This window comes from Phyllobates terribilis, unplaced genomic scaffold (assembly GCF_046119375.1).
Source record: "Phyllobates terribilis strain yellow unplaced genomic scaffold, ASM4611937v1 Scaffold_2__4_contigs__length_985480577, whole genome shotgun sequence".
Classification (NCBI taxonomy): domain Eukaryota; kingdom Metazoa; phylum Chordata; class Amphibia; order Anura; family Dendrobatidae; genus Phyllobates; species Phyllobates terribilis.
Window position 1 is genome coordinate 861,953,405 of NW_027362762.1, and position 12,566 is coordinate 861,965,970.

The 12,566-nt window shown below is 47.9% G+C and overlaps 1 pseudogene; it reads right to left on the bottom strand.

Annotated features, from left to right (window-relative positions):
- Positions 1-7,619: 7,619 nt before the first annotated feature.
- Positions 7,620-8,757, bottom strand: LOC141248027 (serine/arginine-rich splicing factor 9 pseudogene; annotated as a pseudogene).
- Positions 8,758-12,566: the final 3,809 nt, after the last annotated feature.

Here is a 12,566-nt window from a genome sequence, read left to right on the forward strand (position 1 = left end):
AGTCCACTTTTGAAATGTGTTGCCTGTTATCAATATAATATTTTTGTTTGTATCCACGGCCAATACTTATCCATCTTCCACCATCCTTGGCACCCAGCTACCTCATTTTGCCACTTTCCTCTTATCTTACCGAGGGACGACTCTTGGACCGCGGATCCTGACAGAGGTTCAGCTAGGAAAGGATCTAATAAGCTTCATTAGAGCTGTGCCTAAACCCTAGCACAACTCCTATAGGTGAGCACCTGTCTGTTTTCCTGTCACCTTATTATTGTGAGATAAACTAACTTAGAGGGGCACTATTGTTTTTTTTTTATTTGCACCAATAGATGGGTCTGTCGGCTTTGGGGGCAGAGCCAGGGCCGGTTTTAGACAAAGTGGGGCAATGGGCAAAAGTTTAAAGTGGGGCCCCAAATGCTCACATATGGCACCATCACACAGAAACATTTTGGTCGTATTTGCATGCGCAGAGTCCAGGACACTAAACGAGCGTGATCGACAATAGTGAAGTTGTTTGACGCTTGTTTCCCGGCCTCTTTACTTCGGCTGAGGAAGAATGATGGGCACGGAACCAGGGCTGGCTCCAGGTTTTTCTGGGCCCCGGGCGAAAGAGTCTCAGTGGGCCCCTTTAACACATACCACGATTCATGATGCAGAGATAAGGCGGAGAAATATATATATATATAGTACAATGCAAAGATTTCACTTCTTACATTACATGAGTGATATCTATTGTAAATTCTACAATAGCTCAGAAACCGGTGAATCGCTCCACACAGAATACTGGCCCCCATATAAGGCTCCATACGGAATACTGGCCCCCATATAACGCTTCATACGGAATACTGGCCCCCATATAAGGCCCCATACGGAATACTGGCCCCCATATAAGGCTCCATACGGAATACTGGCCCCCATATAAGGCTCCATACGGAATACTGGCCCCCATATAAGGCTCCATACGGAATACTGGCCCCCATATAAGGCCCCATACGGAATACTGGCCCCCATATAAGGCTCCATGCGGAATACTGACCCCATATAAGGCTCCATACGGAATACTGGCCCCCATATAAGGCTCCATACGGAATACTGGCCCCCATATAAGGCCCCATACGGAATACTGGCCCCCATATAAGGCCCCATACGGAATACTGGCCCCCATATAAGGCTCCATGCGGAATACTGACCCCCATATAAGGCTCCATACGGAATACTGGCCCCCATATAAGGCTCCATACGGAATACTGGCCCCCATATAAGGCCCCATACGGAATACTGGCCCCCATATAAGGCCCCATACGGAATACTGGCCCCCATATAAGGCTGCATACGGAATACTGGCCCCCATATAAGGCTCCATACGGAATACTGGCCCCCATATAAGGCTCCATACGGAATACTGGCCCCCATATAAGGCTCCATACGGAATACTGGCCCCCATATAAGGCTCCATACGGAATACTGGCCCCCATATAAGGTTCCATACGGAATACTGGCCCCCATATAAGGCTCCATACGGAATACTGGCCTCCATATAAGGCTCCATACGGAATACTGGCCCCCATACAAGGCTCCATACAGAATACTGGCCCCCATATAACGCTCCATACAGGATACTGGTCCCCTTATAAAGCTCCATACAGGATACTGGCCCCCATATAACGCTCCATACAGGATACTGGTCCCCTTATAAAACTCCATACAGGATACTGGCCCCCATATAACGCTCCATACAGGATACCGGTCCCCTTATAACGCTCCATACAGGATACCAGTCCCCTTATAATGCTCCATACAGGATACTGGCCCCCATATAATGCTGCATGCAGGCTGGTACCCCCCACATAATGCCCCATACAGGCAGTCCCCCCCCTTATAATGCTCCATGCAGGCTGTTACCCCCCCACATAATGCCCCATACAGCCCCCCCCCCTTTTAATGCTCCATGCAGGCTGTTCCCCCCCACATAATGCACTATGCAGGCTGCCCCCCCCTTTATAATGCCCCATGCAGGCTGTTCCCCACCTTATAATGCCCCATGCAGGATGTCACCCCCCCTCTTTATAATGCCCCATGCAGGATGTCCCCCCCTCTCTTTATAATGCCCCATGCAGGATGTCCCCACCTCTCTTTATAATGCCCCATGCAGGATGTCACCATCCCCCTCTTTATAATGCCCCATGCAGGATGCCCCCCCCTCTCTTTATAATGCCCCATGCAGGATGTCCCCCCCTCTCTTTATAATGCCCCATGCAGGATGCCCCCCCCTCTTTATAATGCCCCATGCAGGATGCCCCCCCTCTCCTTATAATGCCCCATGCAGGATGCCCCCCCCCTCTCTTTATAATGCCCCATGCAGGATGTCGTCCCCCCTCTCTTTATAATGCCCCATGCAGGATGCCCCCCCCTCTCTTTATAATGCCCCATGCAGGATGTCCCCCCCTCTCTTTATAATGCCCCATGCAGGATGCCCCCCCCCTCTTTATAATGCCCCATGCAGGATGTCCCCCCCTCTCTTTATAATGCCCCATGCAGGATGTCCCCCCCTCTCTTTATAATGCCCCATGCAGGATGTCACCCCCCCTCTTTATAATGCCCCATGCAGGATGCCCCCCCTCCTTATAATACCCCATGCAGGATGTCCCCCCCCCTCTTTATAATGCCCCATGCAGGATGCCCCCCCTCTCTTTATAATGCCCCATGCAGGATGCCCCCCCTCTCTTTATAATGCCCCATGCAGGATGTCCCCCCTCTCTTTATAATGCCCCATGCAGGATGCCCCCCCCCCTCTCTTTATAATGCCCCATGCAGGATGTCCCCCCCTCTCTTTATAATGCCCCATGCAGGATGCCCCCCCTCTTTATAATGCCCCATGCAGGATGCCCCCCCCTCTCCTTATAATGCCCCATGCAGGATGCCCCCCCCTCTCTTTATAATGCCCCATGCAGGATGTCCCCCCCCTCTCTTTATAATGCCCCATGCAGGATGCCCCCCCCCCTCTCTTTATAATGCCCCATGCAGGATGTCCCCCCCCCTCTCTTTATAATGCCCCATGCAGGATGCCCCCCCCCTCTTTATAATGCCCCATGCAGGATGTCCCCCCCTCTCTTTATAATGCCCCATGCAGGATGTCCCCCCCTCTCTTTATAATGCCCCATGCAGGATGTCACCCCCCCTCTTTATAATGCCCCATGCAGGATGTCACCCCCCCCTCTCTTTATAATGCCCCATGCAGGATGCCCCCCCTCTTTATAATACCCCATGCAGGATGTCCCCCCCTCTCTTTATAATGCCCCATGCAGGATGTCACCCCCCTCTTTATAATGCCCCATGCAGGATGTCACCCCCCCTCTTTATAATGCTCCATGGAGGATGCCCCCCCCTCTTTATACTGCCCCATGCCTCCATACATTAAAAAAAAAAAATCAAATACTCACCTCCCTTCTCCTCACCTGCTGCCCACTGCCCGCTGCTCGGGTCCGAACTCCAGCGTTGTCGGCGTTGTCCCGCTCAGCGCTCCCTGTGACGGCTCAGGGGAGGGCGCGGTGTAAAGACGTCACCGCGCCCTCTGACCTGAGACGTCACAGGGAGCGCAGAGCAGGAAGACAGCGGATCTGCGGAGGCACGGGGAGAGGTAAGTATCCAGCTGCCGGGGCCCTGAGCAAGCGGCGGAGAAGGGCGGGCGCTGACACCGCTCTCCTCCGCCCATAGCCCAGCGGGGTGCGCGACCGCTAGTGGGCCCCTCTGCCTGCTCAGGGCCCCGGCATTTGCCCGGGTGCTGACGCCGGCCCTGCACGGAACGATCACTAATAGATCAATCTGTCCCCATACAGTATCATGTAATCAGCAGGAGATTTGGAGTTAACACCGGGCGATGTGCTGCTGAGAACAATGATTTTTGTTCCGGCATAAGCAATCCAATCAGTTGATGAATAGACAGCATTTTGCTTGTTTAGTATAATACACATAGTCCTCCACATAGTATAATGCATCCCATAGTCCTCCATATAGTATAATGCACATCTCATAGTCCTCCATACAATATAATACACTCCCTATAGTCTTCCACCTAGTATAATGCACCCCATAGTCCTCCACATATTATAATGTGCCCCATAGCCCTCCATATAGTATAATGCACACCCCATAGTCCTCCATATAGTATAATGCACTCCTCATAGTCCTCCATATAGTATAAAGCACTCCCCGTAGTCCTCCACATAGTATAATGCACCCATAGTCCTCCACATAGTATAATGCACTCCCCATAGTCCTTGATAGAGTAGAATGCACCCCCATATAGTATAATGCAGCCCCATATAGTATTATGTACCTCATAATCCTTGATAGAGTATAATGCAGCCCCTCCATAGTGTATGATGCAGCCCCCCTATAGTATAATGTCCCCCATAGTCCTTGATAGAATATAATACAGCCATCCCAGAGTATGATGCAGCCCCCCATATAGTATAATAAAGCCCCCCCAGAGTACGATGCAACCCCCCAGAGTATTATGCAGGTCCCCCAGAGTATGATGCAGACCCCCATATAGTATAATGCAGCTCCCCCAGAGTATAATGCAGCCCCCCATAGAGTATAATGCAGGTCCCCCAGAGTATTATGCAGATCCCCATAGAGTATAATGCAGGTCCCCCAGAGTATTATGCAGATCCCCATATAGTATAATGCAGCTCCCCCAGAGTATGATGCAGCCCTCTCAGAGTATGATGCAGACCCCCGTATAGTATAATTCAGCCCCTCCAGAGTATGATGCAGCCCCCCCAGAGCATGATGCAGCCCTCCCAGAGTATGATGCAGCCCCCCCCCAGATTATGATGCAGTCCCCCATATAGCATAATGCACTCCCCAGAATATGATGCAGCCACCATAGAGTATGATGCAGGTCCCCCAGAGTATTATGCAGCCCCCCAGAGTATTATGCAGACCCCCATATAGTATAATGCAGGCCCCCAAAGTATGATGAAGCCCCATAGAGTATAATGCAGGTCCCCCAGAGTATAATGCAGCCCCTCCCTCAGATTATTATGCAGAGCCCAATATAGTATAATGCAGCCCCCATAGAGTATGATGCATCCCCCCAGAGTATGATGCAGACCCCCCAAAGTATTATACAGACCCCCCAGAGTATAATGCAGCACCCCAGAGTATTATGCAAACCCCTATATAGTATAATGCAGTCCCGCCAGAGCATGATGTATCCCCCCAGAGTATTATGCAGCCCCCAATAGTATGATGCAGGTCCCCAGAGTATAATGCAGACCCCCATATAGTATAATGCAGGCCCCCAAAGTATGATGAAGCCCCATAGAGTATAATGCAGGTCCCCAGAGTATTATGCAGACCCCCCCCAGAGTATAATGCAGCCCCCCCAGAGTATAATGCAGAGCCCCATATAGTATAATGCAGCCCCCCAGAGTATGATGCATCCTCCCAGGTATGATGCAGACCCCCCCAAAGTACTATACAGACCCCCCAGAGTATAATACAGCCCCCCCCAGAGTATGATGCAGACCCCCATATAGTATAATGCACCCCCCAGAATATGATGCAGCCCCCATAGAGTATGATGCAGACCCCCATATAGTATAATGCACCCCTCAGAGTATGATACAGCCCCATAGAGTATAATGAAGGTCCCCCAGAGTATTATGCAGCCCCGCATATAGTATAATGCAGGCCCTCAAAGTATGATGAAGCCCCATAGAGTATAATGCAGGTCCCCCAGAGTGTATAATGCAGCCCCCCCAGATTATTATGCAGAGCCAAATATAGTAAAATTCAGCCCCCCAGAATATGATGCATCCCCCCAGAGTATGATGCAGCCCCCATATAGTATAAAGCAGCCCCCATATAGTATAATTCCCTTCATAGTCCTCACTAGAATATAATTCAGCCGCCCCAAAGTACGATGCAGCCCCCCTTGGAGTATTATGCAGACCCCCATATAGTATAATGCAGTCCCCCCCAGAGTATGATGCAGCCCCCCAGAGTATTATGCAGCCCCCCCAGAGTATTATGCAGCCCGCACAGAGTATGATGCAGAGCCCTATATAGTATAATGCAGCCCCCCAGAGTATGATGCATCCCCCAGAGTATGATGCAGACCCCCCAAAGTATTATACAGACCCCCAGAGTATAATGCAGCACCCCCAGACTATTATGCAGACCCCCATATAGTATAATGCAGCACCCCCAGAGTATTATGCAGCAGCCCCATAGAGTATAAAGCAGGTCCACCAGAGTATTATGCTGAGTATTATGCAGACCCCCATATAGTATGATGTAGACCCCCGAGAGTATTATGCAAACCCCCATATAGTATTATGAAGACCCCCATATAGTATGATGCAGCCCCCCCCCCCAGAGTATGATGCAACCCCCCAGTCCTGCCGTATTATGGCCACCACATACTCATTGATTTAGAAAATAAATACATACAATACTCACCTCTCCTGCTCCGGTGTCCACAGTGCATCTCAGCAACTCCACTGGCCAGCACAGCGTGGCACGATGAAGTGACAACATTGTGCTGCTGCATTAGAAGCAGAGAGGGAATAATGGAAGATGGAGCATCACATGACACTCTCTCCTCCATCAGTACTTTCAACTGTATCGGCATCATAGATGCCGATACAGTTGAATGCGCGGGGGGCAGAGCTGGGTCCCCCTGACTCATGGGCCCCATAGCGGCCACGTGGTGCGCCACTATTAGCGGCATCCTGTAGAGACACAGGGTCTCCTGTGGGCGTAATACTACTCAGACAACACAGGGTGAAGGTGAAACAGTGTGGCAATACTTTATTGAACCACCAAACAGAAAATAACATATAGAACAGTCCCAGCAAATACATAAGATAGTGCAAGTTACAGAGTCTCACCCTTCCACTGGCCAGCCAGGAATAGAGCAATGAGGTATGTGACCAGGTGACCTGATTGTCCCAACCTGGATTTCTTCATGACATCTCTGAGAGTTCAGTGATAGTCAATGGAGCAGATCTGTATTCCTCTTGATGGAGCCTTGTGTCCTGGTTGCTGTGCTGAAGAGTCTCTCTTGGTTGTCTTTTTGTAAAGTCTCTCTGATACAGAGGCACATGTCCCTTAAAAATAGTTCACAATTGTCCTTTCAAGAACACATCCACAGATCAAGGATAAGGGATGATAATATTATTCCACAGGGCTTGAGTATCCACAGCTCATCCCACAATGTTGACTGGCAAACACCCTACAAAGGTATTTAACATATGTAGCAAACATCCATTGTTCAAAGATCCTGAGTCGCTGTATTGTAAAACTAGCAGATGATACATTGTAGGAGTTGATATAAGATGTAAATAACAGCCATTCATCAATTACCAAATAGCAACTCAAGTGATCAACATTCAGGTTTATACAAACAATAGTTTATGTTGATCAAGCAAAGAAGAGCACAAATTCAAAAGTAAACATAAAAATAAAGGTGTATGGCTCCTGGCCTACTGATTTATATGTCTGGATAATTAAGAAAAAATGCTGTGTTGTCACATACCTCCCCCTTCTTAATTAGTTAGATGTGATAGGTTCCCTATCACTCTTATTGGGCACAGTCCATCAGCATGTCTTTAAGCACAGACACGAATGTAAGAGACACAAAACTTTGTATCATCCAGTTTCCTCAAAGCATATTCCATATCTTCCTTGCAAATAAACTCCACAATCCCCATGCTAATCTTGTGCACATCAGCATAGCAGACACTTTCAACTTCTCTCATATGATCTTTTAGATCTTGCCAACTTGCCAATGGGGGAAGCTTGGAGACAAAGACTCTGTATTCAGTTCGCCGGGGAGGGGGTCCGTTCCACCGAAGGACTCCTCCATATCCTCCCCATGGTCTCTGGATTGACCTAGGAAACTCCACACGTAATTGACGAGAACCAAACTCATATCCATTGCATCCGCACACGACGTTCTCCGAAACCTCCGGATCCTGAAAACTGATGAGGGCAAACGGTGCGGTACAGCCTCCCCCACGATTCTTCAGCTCGATGGTACGGATCCGCCCATATCGATTGAACAACTCCACCAGCTCCTTTTTCCGTACATCCTCCGGTAAATTGCTCACATAAATTCGCCCAATCTCCGGGCACTAACCCCTAGCCAGGGAAACAGTCACTTGGCGGCCTGGTAAATGGTATTCTAAGGGTGCAATATCTGACCTGGCAAGGATGATGGAAGGCCCAATTTTCCGAGGTCCCTGGGCCTTGATATCACTGACCTTGACTGTCTGGAGGTGGTTATGGAGGTTGGCTGGTGTACAGTAGTCAACCTGCCATATAATCTGAACAAGGAATATCACTTCCTCCTCTTCTGGTGTATCCAGAGGGTAGCGTCCCTCAGACCCTGATGACTCGTCTTGGCAGACATTGACAGGGTGGACGGGCAGACGGGCTCCAGGCCCTGTAGACAGTCTTTGGCCATGTGTCTAAGGTGACCGCACTTATAACAGCTCTGTGGGATGGGCAAATCACCGAGCCTGTTTGTAAACCTTTGTCCTGGTGGGGTTTCTGCTGGGTAGCATTATAGTCCTGCTTGAATGGCTGGTGGCTGCTCGAATCCTTGGTTGAGGGGTTTCCTGAGATTGGTTGGCATATCGGGTCTCCAGTGGGGACAATGGTTATGAATTCATCGGGCAATTGGGCTGCTTGCTCTGGGGTTTCGGGCTTCCGGTCGGCTACCCACTCTCGTATTTCTGGGGCCATTTTCTCCATAAGTTGCTTGAGAATGATCACATCCCTGAGGGCATCAGCAGAATGGGAAGCGCAACCATCGAGCCAACTGTTGCAGTGTCATCAGAATTGACTGCCAAATTTTACGTAGGAGGCCCCCTTGCAAGACAAAATCCGGAACTTGGTGCCATATCTCTCAGGGGTGATAATAAAATGTGCCAACAGGGTATCCTTAACAGCCAGTGTTGAGGCCCAAGCGACCGGACAGCATCCTGTGCCCGGCCAGTCAAACTAGTCCACAGGTATTTGGCCCAATCAGCTGTGAGTAACCGGTTCATCAGCATCAGGGTCTCAAAATCTTGCAGATGTTCATTAACCTCTGTGTTGGACTCATTAAACACTGGCAAGTCTCTGTAGCGAAGATGATTTTCTTGGTGGTAGGCCATCATTGAAGTATGGTCCGAAGCTGGCGGTAGGGGTACTGGAACTCCCAAAACCGATTCTATAATACAAGTCCTCTCCTCGCTTGAGGCTCCGGGTCCCAAGGCGATGAACAATTCCTGGATTCGGGCTGCTTCGGACTGGGTATTTGATTCCAGACTACCACTGGATCCTGGATTTGGAAAACAGTTTAATTCCCCTGGGTCCACCTCAGTGGAGTTTTCATTGTCCTCCATGACATTCTGGGCATCCCAATGGACCAATTCCTGTATCAAATCCGACCAAGTGTCAGTGGCCAGGTATTCGATCCGTCTAAACAGGCACATCTCCTGTAGTCTCCGTTTACTATTGCGGCAGTATATTCCATCTGGTCCTCCTCCCAAGGCCGGGCTGGTGGGGTTGGACATGGTAGCATCCAAAACCTGCTGTGTATGCAGGGTCTGTCTATATGCCTCCCTGATTGTGGATCCCTTGGACAGTGTCTACGGACACCAGTCCCCTGCAGCTCCCCCCCGGATCCGCCGGACTGAGTAGTATCCCACTGTTGCCACCAAAATGTGGAGACACGGGGTCTCACAGGGGCGTAATATTACTGAGACAACACAGGGTGAGGGTTAAACAGTGTGGCAATACTTTATTGAACCACCAAACAGACAATAACATATAAAACAGTCCCAGCAAATACACAAGGCAGCAGGAGCAGTGAGGTATGTGACCAGGTGACCTGGATTTCTTCGTAACATCTCTGAGAGTTCTGTGATAGTCAATGGAACAGATCTGTATTCCTCTTGATGGAGCCATGTGTCCTGATTGTTGTGCTGAAGAGTCACTCTTGGCTGTCTTCTTGTAAGGTCTTTCTGATACAGAGGCATATAAATAGTTCACAATTGTCCTTTCAAGCAAACATCCACAGGTCAAGGATAAGGGATGATAATATTATTCCACAGGGCTCGAATATCCACAGCTCATCCCCCAATGTTGACTGGCAAACACCGTACAATGGTATTTAACATATCTAGCAAACATCTATTGTTCAAAGATCCTGAGTCGCTGTATTTCAAAACTAGCAGACGTTACCTTGTAGGAGTTGATATAAGATGTAAATAACAGCCATTCATCAATTACCAAATATCAACTCAAGTGATCAACATTCAGGTTTATACAAACAATAGTTTATGTTGATCAAGCAAAGAAGAGCACAAATTCAAAAGTAAACATAAAAATAAAGGTGCATGGCTCCTGGCCTACTGATTTATACGTCTGGATAATTAAGAAGTGCTGTGTTTTCACACATGCCACTGACTGGAACCCTCTGGGTGAGTGGGGGCCTTAGGCAGATGCCTAGTCTGCCTTGCCCTAACGCCGGCCCACAGCAGAGCTCTATGACTGCAGAGAAAATCTCACCCAATTGAAAAAGAAGTCAACGGAAATACTTCTGTGTGCATTGCTCCAATTTCTTCTGATAGCGCACTAATTCGAAGTAGTTCCTCCTTTGTCTATTTTTGTTATCATTGAGGTGTATGACAATGTCTGCAATTTGTGAAGAACGCTCCTGAATGACTGTCCTGTGTAACTCCAGAATCTTTGACATGTGGTCTTGTGCCTCTTCTATATCAGCAACTCTTTACCCACATTTTTATTTCTCTCTTTAGGTTTTCCATGTCTTTTTTGTGAGATGCTTCAATCCTCCTTCTATGTCCTGTTTAGTAGGCGTATCTTTCCAGTCCCAGTCTTCCATTGCTAAATGTTGGAGAGGTCCTTTGCCATTTTTTATAGGAATTGGATGTTGGATTTGGTTGGGCATATCAGGGGTTGACATAGTGGGGCCAATATTATTCACTAGGTCAGATGTTTAAGCAGGGTAAGACATCGGTTCCAGAAGCAACTGAGAAGAAGAGAGAGAAGCCATGGTCTCCTGTATCGTAGCCACCTCAGATATTGGAGGAGTAAGGGATAGGAAGCATTCAATAGGACCAGTTTCAGTAAGGAGTGAAGGATCAATGGCAGAGTTCCTCTATGTGACGACCAACGCCCGAGGAAGCCAGCTAGCTGTATTGTGTTCTGTGAGATGTGAGAGCTTAGTGAGGCAAAACTCGATCTCTCATTGTCAATCCCCCTCTCCTTAGAGACCATTAAAAAGGCACATATAGAAGTCCTTGTATTTAAGTAGTGTAAATCCAACGCAATAAGTGGATTCTTTCAGATGAGGTAGAAGTTGGGCACAAGACCCTCCAGGACCTGGTAATGGGTGGTCCTTCATCTGTAGTGTCAAATAGACAAAAGCATTGTATGAACAGATCATTCAGATAACAGAGCAATGTCTGGTAAGACACTAATGTCAAGGCCCCCCTGAGTGTTTAGCATGAGGGACACAGAGTGGGCATGGGGGACACTATATTCTATATTTAAGAATTTTAGCTATATTTTGGCTGTATTTGTGCCCCCCTTTCTTTTATGTTTTCCCCTCCTACTCTTTCCCGCAATAGTACTTATTAATTGAGAGTCAATGTTCTTTCAGCTGGAAGATGCATTTTATCCTGATTGATGAACAAGTGCCAGCGGCGGGAATATTTCTGCATAAAAGGTCCAGTTTCGCCAAAGTCTGGGGTAGTCCGTGCACAGCAAGTCACCAGCATCCTGCTAACCCACTCTCTTTTTGTTGCGATGCCTATCAGTCTGCTAAGGCTGGGAGGACTTGGTCCATTTTTGATAGTCAAAGCTGATTATTTATTTGATTACTGACTGATTAATTTATTCCATGGATTTTAATATTTTTTTATTTAATAATTTATGTTTTAAGTAACCTTTAATAAACATTGTGAGCCTATTCTTTATCCAAACATCCAAACTAACATTGTCTGCTCTTTTTTTTTATATTAATAGGTTAAAGGGAATCTGTCACCAGGTCTTTGTCACCTCATCTGAGAGCAGCGTAATGTAGAGACAGAGACACTGATTCGAGTGATATACTGTATCTCTTACCGGGCTGCTTGATATAGTTGTGATAAAATCACTGTTTTATCAACAGGAAATCACTAGAGGACTAGTAAACTAGTACTAGTAAACCTACTATTAGGTAGTCCTCCATAGTCATGAGCTCTAAATAAACCACTGATTAACAGCTTTCAGCCTATGCACAGTGTACACAGAAATCTGTCAGTCAGTGGTGTGGACAGGTTATACACAGATCAGCATTCTGAGCTCTGCTAGATCTGCAGCAGAGAAAACAGTGATTTCATAAAAACTACAGCAAGCAGCCCAGTAAGTGATATATCGCTGGAATCAGAGCCTCTGCCCCTTCACCATGCTGCTCTAAAATGGGGTAGCAAAAACCTGGCGACACATTCACTAAGGTAAATGGTTGTATTTTTGTTGGGCCTTGTGCCACCATGCTTATAGTA